We start from the raw sequence: 10,306 nt of genomic DNA, 5'->3' as shown, positions 1-10,306 counted from the left end.
AAACACATCAATAAAATAACAATTTCACATGTAAAAAGTTCTGCCCATAGACAATCTATGAAGACCTACATAGCACGAACAAAAGTGACAGGTAGAGTAGATACTGTATTAATATCACAACATCAAAATAAAGTAAGTTACTGAAAAAAAGTGTTGAAGATGATTGTATCAGTTGTAAAGTTTTTAGCTTCGAGAGAGCTTAAATTTCGTGGTGACATTGAGATCCTCGGATCTTCCAATAAGGGGAATTATTTGGGATGTATTGAGTTGCTTAGCGAGTTTGAACCGTTTCTCGTAGATCATTTAAACAAATTTCGAAATCCAGGTGGTCATGCTATCTTTCAGCAAATATCTGTAATGAATTTATTCATATCGTGGGAAAACAGGTTTTGAAAACTATTGTAAAAGAAGTCAAAATGCCAAAATATTTATCAATTAGCGTTGATAGTACAACCGATCTGTCTCATGTTGATCAACTTTTTTTTTTTTTTTTTTTTTTTTTTTTTATAATATGCAGGCACTCAAGGGGTTATTAGTACCCTTTATATGTTTATATTTAAACACAGTGCGAGCGTTAGGAAAATAGGGAAGGATTTAAGAGGAGATACCGGTGCACATTGGTCTTAAAGTTCTGAACATCAAAATGGGAGGGAAAAACAGAGTTGGCCAAAGCATTCCACATTCTCGATGTGCGATTTAAGAAAGAATCTCTGTACTTAACAGTACGCCCGAAATTGAGCTCAAGGGTAAACTGATGAGCATTCCTAGAAGTGCGAGTATTACGGCTGAATTGTTTAAGGGGTGGAATGCAACTGGCTAATTCGACAGAACATTGTTTGTAAAAATATCTATAAAATAACGAAAGGCATGAAACATTGCGACGGTGTTCTAGCGATGTAAATGTTTCGATTATAGTTCTGTCGCCTATCATTTTTAAAGCCCTTTTTTGAATTCTATCCAAGAGATTTAAATTTGTTTTGGGGGCACCTGCCCAGATATGAGAATTATATTCAAGCTTTGGACGGATAAAAGCTTTGTAGATTATAGCCAGATCAGAAGGGGTGAAAAATTTCTTGCATCTTCGGAGAAATCCTAAGCATCTGGCAGCATTTTTGGCGATATCGAATATGTGATCATTCCATAAGAGGTGATCTGTGATATTCATACCAAGTACTGAAAGTTGATTAGTTTCCTGGATGCAAGTGCCGCACATGGATAGCGGCATCGGGGGTGGGTTACGCTTTAACGACAGGAGACAGCATTGAGTTTTGGAAGCATTAAATTCTACACGGTTTTTGATTCCCCATTGGACAATGCTGTCAAGATCAGAATTTAATGAGCTTATCATACGCTGCCGTTGAAGTTCCACATCCGAAGGACAAGGATGTGAATCTATAAACGAGTATGAAAAGCTGAGGGTACTGTCGTCGGCAAAACAGGTTAATGGATTAGAAGTGGCAGACATAAGATCATTTATGAATATAAGAAAGAGTGTCGGAGACAAAACGGAGCCCTGGGGAACACCAGCATTTATTTTAAGAATTTCAGACTTGTAACCATCCAATACAACTTGTATTGAACGGTTAGAAAGGTAATTTCTAATCCAACGAAGAAGAGATTCATCAATACCAAAAGCACGCATTTTCGATAAGAGAGCTTGGTGCCAAACTCTATCAAATGCTTTTGAAATATCAAGTGCAATAATCTTACTTTCTCCAAAACGATGTAAAGATTTGTTCCACTGTTCGGTGAGATGGACCATGAGATCACCAGTGGACCTATTGCTACGAACACCATACTGTCGGTCATTAAGAAGCTTCCGTTCTTCGAGATATTTCTTGAGCTGATAATTAATCAGCGTTTCCTAACATTTATTATTCGTAACGTAAAAGATCACGAGTCTGTTGAAACGTTTTTTGGACTTAATTCCAATTAACTGATTATTTAGCGGAAACCATACTGAAGTTTTTGCAGTATCATGACATTTCGATAACAGATTGCAGAGGTCAAAGCTACGACAACGCGCGAAATATGTGATGAAAGTCTTCTGGTCTCCAGGCAAGAATAAAAGAAAAATGTAAATTTGCCACTTTTGTACCTTGTGCAGGGCACTCATTAAACTTGGTAGGAGTGCATGCCACTGGATGTGTCTTAGAAGCAACCAAATTCTTTGACATTATTAAAAATTGTATAACTTTTTTACAGTATCTTCTTGTCGATGGAGTGTGTTGACTGCTCATTAAGGTCCAAAAAAAGTTTTAAAAAGTCTTTCTCGCCTTATAAATATAAAGGATATCAGGAAATTAAAAAAGCTTTGATGTCTATCGCGAACGATTTAGGACAGGCACAAGAGGGCAGACATTAAGCATTTAGTTTTTGCAAAAAAATGTCCACGCTCGAATTTACCATACTTACAGAATGTTGGAACTCTGCAAAGAATTTATAAAAGAAGTACCTTAATTCAAAAACAAAATATTACCCTGGATGTTGCATAAATTTGCTAACTGCAATAGGTAATTGGGCTCAGGGACAATTTTGATAACTTTGATTAATCAGCCAGACAAAAAAACCCGGATTCCTAATAAAAGGACCTTTCTGAAAGGATGCAAGGTGAAAAAGCTCACTCCAGACTTTATTTGACCTCTCTAACCCTCAGAATTTATGACTGGGAAAATTGAAAACACACTAAGCGTTCATTTGAAACAGCATACGAAGATTGGCCAATGTTTTGACTTTTTTTTCGATGAAGAAATCTGAATTCCGAAGACTTAAAAGAGAACTGCAAATCTTTTGCTAAATTTTACACATTAAAGGTTCCTTGAAAATTAATCAAAATTCTAGAGCTTTTTAAAAACTAATAAAATTGAAGATGAATTTCCAAATGTTGAAATTACACTAAGAATTTTCTTAAGTATGACGGTGACCAATTGCAGATGGGAACGTTCCTTCTCTTAGTTTAAAAGAATCAAAAAAGAACTCAGGACTACAATGATTCAAGAAAGATTGATATGTTTGTCCATGAAGTCAATCGAAAGCGACATCCTCAGAAGCATCGATTTTATTACACAACATAACATTTTTATGTAATCATGCAGGGGCCTCATTTTCGAAAAGTGCCCAGGCCCCCAAAAGGACAAAGACGGCCATGAGTACGGAAGCAATTCTTCTTGGCAAACTTTCAACCAACGCCTCATATCGTGACTTTGGAATTGCATACCAAGCATTTTGAATCTCATGCCACAATTGTGTTATATTAGTTGTTTTTTTTTTTGCTCAATGTGATGTTCAACATTATTCCACAAATTCTCGATCGGGTTAAGATCGGGTGATTGTGCTGGCCACTTCGAAACGTATATTTATTCACCTCTAAGGCACACTTCACTAACTTTGAAGTGTTTTTAGGGTCGTTGTCGTGCATGAAGCGTCATAATAACGGCAAATTGTATTCTGCGTAGGGTATCATATTATGATCCAACAGGAAATCTCTGTACAAGTTCTGGTCCATGTTGGTGCCAACTTTTGCGATGCCATGAAAAAGCAGCTCCAACCATAACGTTGCCTTCATCGTGTTTCACCGTCTTAATGCTGTACCTTGGATCATATTCCTTGTTTTTTTTGGACGCCATGCATATTTTTTCTCATCCGATCCAAACCGGCAGAATAAGGATTCATCGCTCCAGAAAACGTTTTACCAAAAACTAGTTGGTTTGTCTAGGTGAGCTTTGGCCAACTGTAACCTAGATTTCAGATTTTTTTTGATACAAGGGCTTTTCTCTGAGCAACGCACCCACGTAAATTGTTTTCATTTAATCGGCGTCGTATGGTCCTTGAGAAAACATTTACTCCATAGTTCGTTGAAAGTTCACTTCGAATGGCACTGGAGGTTTAAAATCCTAGGTCGATAGCCTATAAATAATTCTATCTTCATTTGTAGTTGTCTTTCTGGCCCGGGAGTTTTGTATAACGTTTTCAATCACTCCAAACTTTTTGACATGACGAAGGGCATTATAAACCAGCTTCCTGGAGCATTCTAACAACTTAGAAATGTCTGTTACCCTCCGCCCTTTTGACTTCATTTTCAAGATTAGACTTATTTTTTCTTTTGGGCACCATTTTACGTTTGCCATTACTAATTAATTTTTGTTTTATTTATTAAATATAGATCATTAAAGAAATATTTGATTACTTCAAAAATTATTATTTTCTTTTAAAAATACACTCTTTGATTGCAAAACGGGCTAATTAATGTCCCGCTAAAAACATCGCAAATCACAAACAATCTTCATTTTTCGCAAAACGGTATTTTACCGTTTATAAAGAATTGAAAGTTGAAAAATACTTGTACCCTTTTCAATGTGCAATAAGATGAATGATGTGCAATGATTTAAAGTTTTATTTAATTTATAAATCCATTTTAATTTGTTTAATCATGAAATTTCATATTACTGAATAGTTGTTGGTGTTAAAATTTCTATCACATCATTAAAAATGTTGCTGATGAAAGCAACAGTAAACAAATTGCCTAAGGCACAAAGCAGAAAAACGAATAAAAAAACATTTAATGACTATAACCGGTTATAGCTATCATTGAAATTGATCCGGAAAATTTGTTGAATCGATTTTTGACTGTGTTTCTTTATTTTCCGGACAGAAATTCATTATCCTGAACAGCTGATACTTTTATATTCAAAAGTGAAACGAATCGTTTCACTGATTTGTGTTCCAATTGCACACAATTCCAATGACAGCTTTCGATCAGTAAAAATTTGTCTGTGATTTTCAATCACCACATTTCTTTCAATGACATAAATTATTAATGATAGCTATAAACGACCTGTCAAAAAACAAAACAAAAGCGTTCCATTATCTTTGTATTTCCACCTAAAATAAATAAATAGATAGAAAATTATTGATTCCAATTAGGAGTTTATTGTCCTGTGACAGAAATTTTCAATAAAAGCTATAGCCAACCTGTCAAAAAGATTTCAATGATGAAATCGTTTGCGTACAGCGATACAATAGGGAAAAGGATAATTATAGCTCGAGAACGGTAAGCGATAAGTTTTTTAAGTAAGTATATTTAAAAAAATAATCGATATAATCCAAAATAAATTCTAATTCTTGTTTAAATAAATACAAAAAAAGGAAAACAGATGTAATTTTCGTTCCGCAAAAGTTTCGTTGTTGTTTGTTAGAATGTGACAAATTAGAGAATTGACTGTTTTTTAGAGTTTCTTTAGGTGAAACAAAGAATGTCCTACAGTGAAATTATGAAACAAACGTCCAGAAGAACGATCAATGATCCAGAGAACCAAGGCAGGTAGAATCTAAGGCATGATCCGGCTGACAAAGTTCTCAGTAAGAGATAAGCGGTTTATTAAAGTATGATGGGCCAAAACCAGTGAATAAAATCAATAGGTAGACTTGCGTGTATCAAGAAGTACGTTGACGAGCCTTCTTCCTTTGGCACTAGGTAATTTTATTGGACGAGTCCAAGTATAATATTTTTAGGTCTGACGGTCGCCTTAGGGTGTGGAGAAGGCCAAATGATGCCCTTAATCCGAAATGCAATGCAAATACTGTGAAGCATGATGGTGGAGGTATTGTGGTGTGAGATTGTATGGCGTCTTTACATGACTATCTCAGTCTATCTCATACAATAATTAAAGGAAACAAATACATGATGTCATGATGTTACCTTCTTTTTTATGTTTGGGTATTCTTTTCGTTGGTTTTGTTTTTTGCTGACAAGTTTTTTAATTTTAACATATTTTTCTAAACCATTAAATGGAAAATTGTAATTAATTTTATTAAAACCCTTTTCCAAGTTTGAATATTATCCAGTATGCCGGGTAAATTTAGACTGTGTCCATATGGACCCAGGTTTTTTTGATATTTGTTTGAATTAAATTTTAATTTTATGTTGTCTGAACCGATCCTCTTAAAAACCATTTTTTTTAAATGCACTTACAAATTATTTTATGCTTGTATGCAAACTTTTGTGTAGCACTGTTATTTAATTAGTCAAAATTTATCGAAGGTTTTGAAAAATTCACCCGTGCACAGATGGCGATTCAAAGAATTGTTTAAAAAATCTATTTTACCCTTGGGTTAAGTAAAAGGCAAAGTACAATTAAGCCCCACATAGGTTCCATCGTGTTAATCATTCTTACATCAACCAAAAAAAAAGATGTCAGCCTTATATTTGAAACCTAATTCTACTATGGAGCATTTTTTGTTAAGTTCGCTGTAGCCTCAAGATGGCGTTAGAAGTTTTGTACTTATACAAAAGTTGAGTAAAAAAACTGCAAAAGCTGTTGTCCCCCCATAATATTAGTACAGGTATTAGGGTCGGTTGGGGTAATTGCAAACATGGGGTAAATGTAAACGGCAGTTATTTTCACATCTAAAAACAAATTGCCTTTGAGTTGTTCTTCGAATTTCCTTGAGATTTTAGTTGTGAAAAAAAGCTGTTTTTGCAAAGCGAAATTCAAGTTTGTGAGTTGTGACCTCTAACAAAAGTCGATTTTATTCCCAACGTAAGTATTATTTTCTTGTTATATACATATAATTAAAATAGCATTGAAGTAGTTCCTGTGAAAAAAAACATGCTCTTGTCATTACTTGTATGTTTTTGTTGCATGTTTACATTTGCCCTAGTAATTGAAGCATATGGGGTAAATGTAAACATATTTTTGGGGTAAATGTAAACGTCGCTTTTACTGTAACTTTTTTCGATTAACTCCATTTTTAGCGTTTAAAATCCCTGAACATATATAAAAAAGAAACCACAAGTAAATTAAAGTGTTAACGATCTTCAAAACGCTTTACGAGATGTGTTGAATAAAAAGACTATATTCCGCGAAGCCGAGAAAAATACAAAATCCCGAAATCGGTCATCTTTCAAAGAATTAATGGGCGAAAATCATCATTAGATGCAATTGGGTCAGGGCGATCACCCTCCCTTCCAAAAGCGACTGAAGATGAAATAGTTAAATGTTTAATTACTCGTGTGAACATGGGATTATCTTGCGACAAACATGAAGTTAAGGAACTTGTTGGAGAACATCTAAAAAACAGCGGAATAAAAACTCAATTCAAGGACGATACCCTAGGTGAGGACTGGTACTGAAATGTTTGAAGCGCCAACCGGAGATAACTTCAAAAAAACCAGAACATCTGCAAAAACTAAGAAAAGATGCTAGAAACCCATTTGTCGTATACGACTTTTATGATAAACTTCAAAAAGTTATGGAAGATAAAAACCTAACCAATATGATGAAGACAGTTCATGGAATGAGGAATTTGATGATGACGATGACCATGAGCAATTAGTACCTGTTGGTTCCAAAACACTTAATGAAAGCCAGTTTCTCCTGATACAATTAACAGTAACAGACTATCAGTTACTTTTAGAAATGTTTGTGTTATAAAGTCCGTTGGAGAAAACGAAATTCGAGTGGTGCTATTGAAAAGTATGGACGCCACAAAAACTACTTTGCATTGATGCCGACTGAAAAAAGGAAAGTTCTTTTGGGGGATATACTTGGAATTCAACTCTTAATATTATGTTAAAAGCACGAAAACCATTAATGTAAAAGAAAATTGAAGAACGAAAACATTGTTTTCTTTTAATAACTGCCTAGGCCTACCCAGGTACCTGTATCTTGTTCCTAACAAAAAGCTTTGAAAGCATGTGATTAAATATATTTGTTTTTGTAAAAATGGTGTTGTTTTTATTTAAAAAAAGGAAGGTCATTCCCTAATTCGTCTTTGATGGGTAGTATTCATTTTATGGGGTAGATGTACACACCAATTTTCCAAGTGAATAATTGAAATGAAATTTATATCTGTTTATTTTAACCCCATACACGATCTCCTAGCATTTAGTGGACAGAAGGTAGTTGGCCACCTTTACACCAGTATTTTTGAAATTATGGGTGAAATGTAAACAAGGAAGGGGTAAATGTAAACACTGTCCAAAATCGAGTTTGTGTTTTTATACATTTATTTACACATAATAAGAAGAATATTAGGTTTCTATTTATATAATTTCGGTTTTCCAAACTTAAAAAAAAAAATTCATACAAATAAATTTTCTGAAAAAACATTTCTCTTAATATGCAAAAACTGTCCACATTTACTTCAACCGACCCTATATACAAAGATGTCAATCACAATAAGCTAAAAAGCCGAGTCTCTTAAAAGCAAGTGTGAATAAGAAGCTTATACATTTGTTAGATGGATGGATGTGAAACGCACAATTCGCTTTGGCAAGGAATTAACTGGAAAGTAATTTAAATGGTAGGTCATGATTGTTGGGAGTAATTTGTATGTATGTAGAATATTAAGCACAAACATAGAAGAAGTGACTGATTACAAATACCTAGGATTTACTATAACACATAAACTAAATCTTGGAGCTCATTTTAAGACAAAGTGAAGGTAGCATAAGCAGCTATCAATTGTATGTGGTCAAACTTCTTCAAAAGTAACTTTATAGATGCGTCGACTAAATTTAAAGTATTTAAAACAACTATCAAAAGTTTTCTCTTATATGCTAATGAAGTTTATGGATACAAGGATTTAGAAGTAATCGAATTAGTCCAACGCTACTTTTTCAAACGTATTTTTAGACTACCTTCTAATACAATAAACTACGCTATTTACATTGAAACTGGTCTGCCTCCGATTTACTTAAAAAACCTCAAAACTAACGCAGACTATATTGTTAAAGTCATGAGTAGACCTAATAATTATGGCGCTGAGGCCTGGACCCTGTCAAAGAAAGATGAGAGCGTCTTAGGATGCTTCGAGAGAAAAATTCTTCGGGTGATTTTTGGTCCCGTACGCATAGATGGAGAATGGAGGAGAAGATATAACGACGAGCTGTACGGGCTGTACAGCGACACTGACCTAGTTAGCAGAATCAAAGTCCAACGGCTTAGATGGCTAGGTCATGTAGAGCGGATGGACATCAACGCTCCAGCCCGGAAGGTCTTCGAATCCAATCCCGAGGGACGGCGCAGTAGAGGAAGACCGCGACTCAGGTGGCGCACCCAGGTGGGAGAGGACCTCAACCAACTTGGCGTGCGAAACTGGAGACAGCTAGCTAGGGACCGAGCTGGCTGGAGACGCTTGTTGGTTGAGGCCCAAGTCCGCCCCGGACTGTAGCGCCACCTTAAGTAAGTAAGTAAGACCTAATAACAATATTCAAAAACAAGATTATTTTGATAGCTCTACGGGGTTGGTACTCTCCTTTTAAAGACTGGTTTGATTTGGTATTAGAAAATAACTATCCGTTGTCACTAAGTATTGATTATTTAGAAGCACTTAGGAACGAAATTTATGACCTTATTTCTATTATATATGAAACAATGTATCTAAAACCAATAACCCGGGCAAGAGAGTCTGCTACAAGAACAGCTTACTCTCGAGTATGACAACTATTTTTGAAACGAGTTTACTGCCAATAAGATAAGTCTCATCTTTTAAATGCGAGTTGAAATGCTTGAACTCAATTATTGATTTAAATCCGAATTGCTCACTATGTAACCTTAATCTGGCTGAAAATATTTCCCATTTCTTAGCTTATTGTCCAATAATACAGGAAATTTGAAGATTATATTTTAATAAAAGTTTTGTTTACAACTGGAGAATGTTTTGCAATTTTAAATGAAGAAAGTGGATGGAAAACTCTCATTCGATTTGCTTCAGAGGCTCTAGCATATAGAAACATGTATATCTATACTCTATACTATTATATAAAAGCGAAACCATTTTAAAGTTTGTTACGCAAGATCTCAGAAAGTAGTCAACCGATTTATTTGAAATATATTTTATTATTTTCTATATTGTTATGAGAGTGTTTATGGCTTTAATTCTTTTCATTAATTATTTGTTAAACTTAAATATTATTAATTTTACATTTTTTTTCATTAGTTGACTTATATATATACATATATCTTAAAACCTATACAAAAATCGACAAAGATTAGCATTGCTTCATAAAGTCAATATTGTTGCGCAAATTTTAAGCTTTAAACCACTTCTAAACTAAACATACAACCTCAGAAATAAATAAAAACAAATTGTAAAATTATAAACTTTTTGAATTTATTTTATCCAGAAAATTAGATTCCATCACAATCGCGAGTTCGATGCTTTGTTTCATTTCATTATCATTCCAACATTTTTAATTTTCTTTTCTTCCCATGCTCTTTTTCTCTTAAAATGTGTTCCATTTAATAGTTACGTTTTTTTCTCTTACCTACCTACCTACATATTCAATTTTTCTGTATTGTAT

The sequence above is a fragment of the Eupeodes corollae genome, chromosome 1 (assembly GCF_945859685.1).
Source record: "Eupeodes corollae chromosome 1, idEupCoro1.1, whole genome shotgun sequence".
Lineage (NCBI taxonomy): Eukaryota > Metazoa > Arthropoda > Insecta > Diptera > Syrphidae > Eupeodes > Eupeodes corollae.
The sequence above is the reverse complement of the archived record's forward strand: the minus strand, read 5'-3'. Positions refer to the sequence as shown.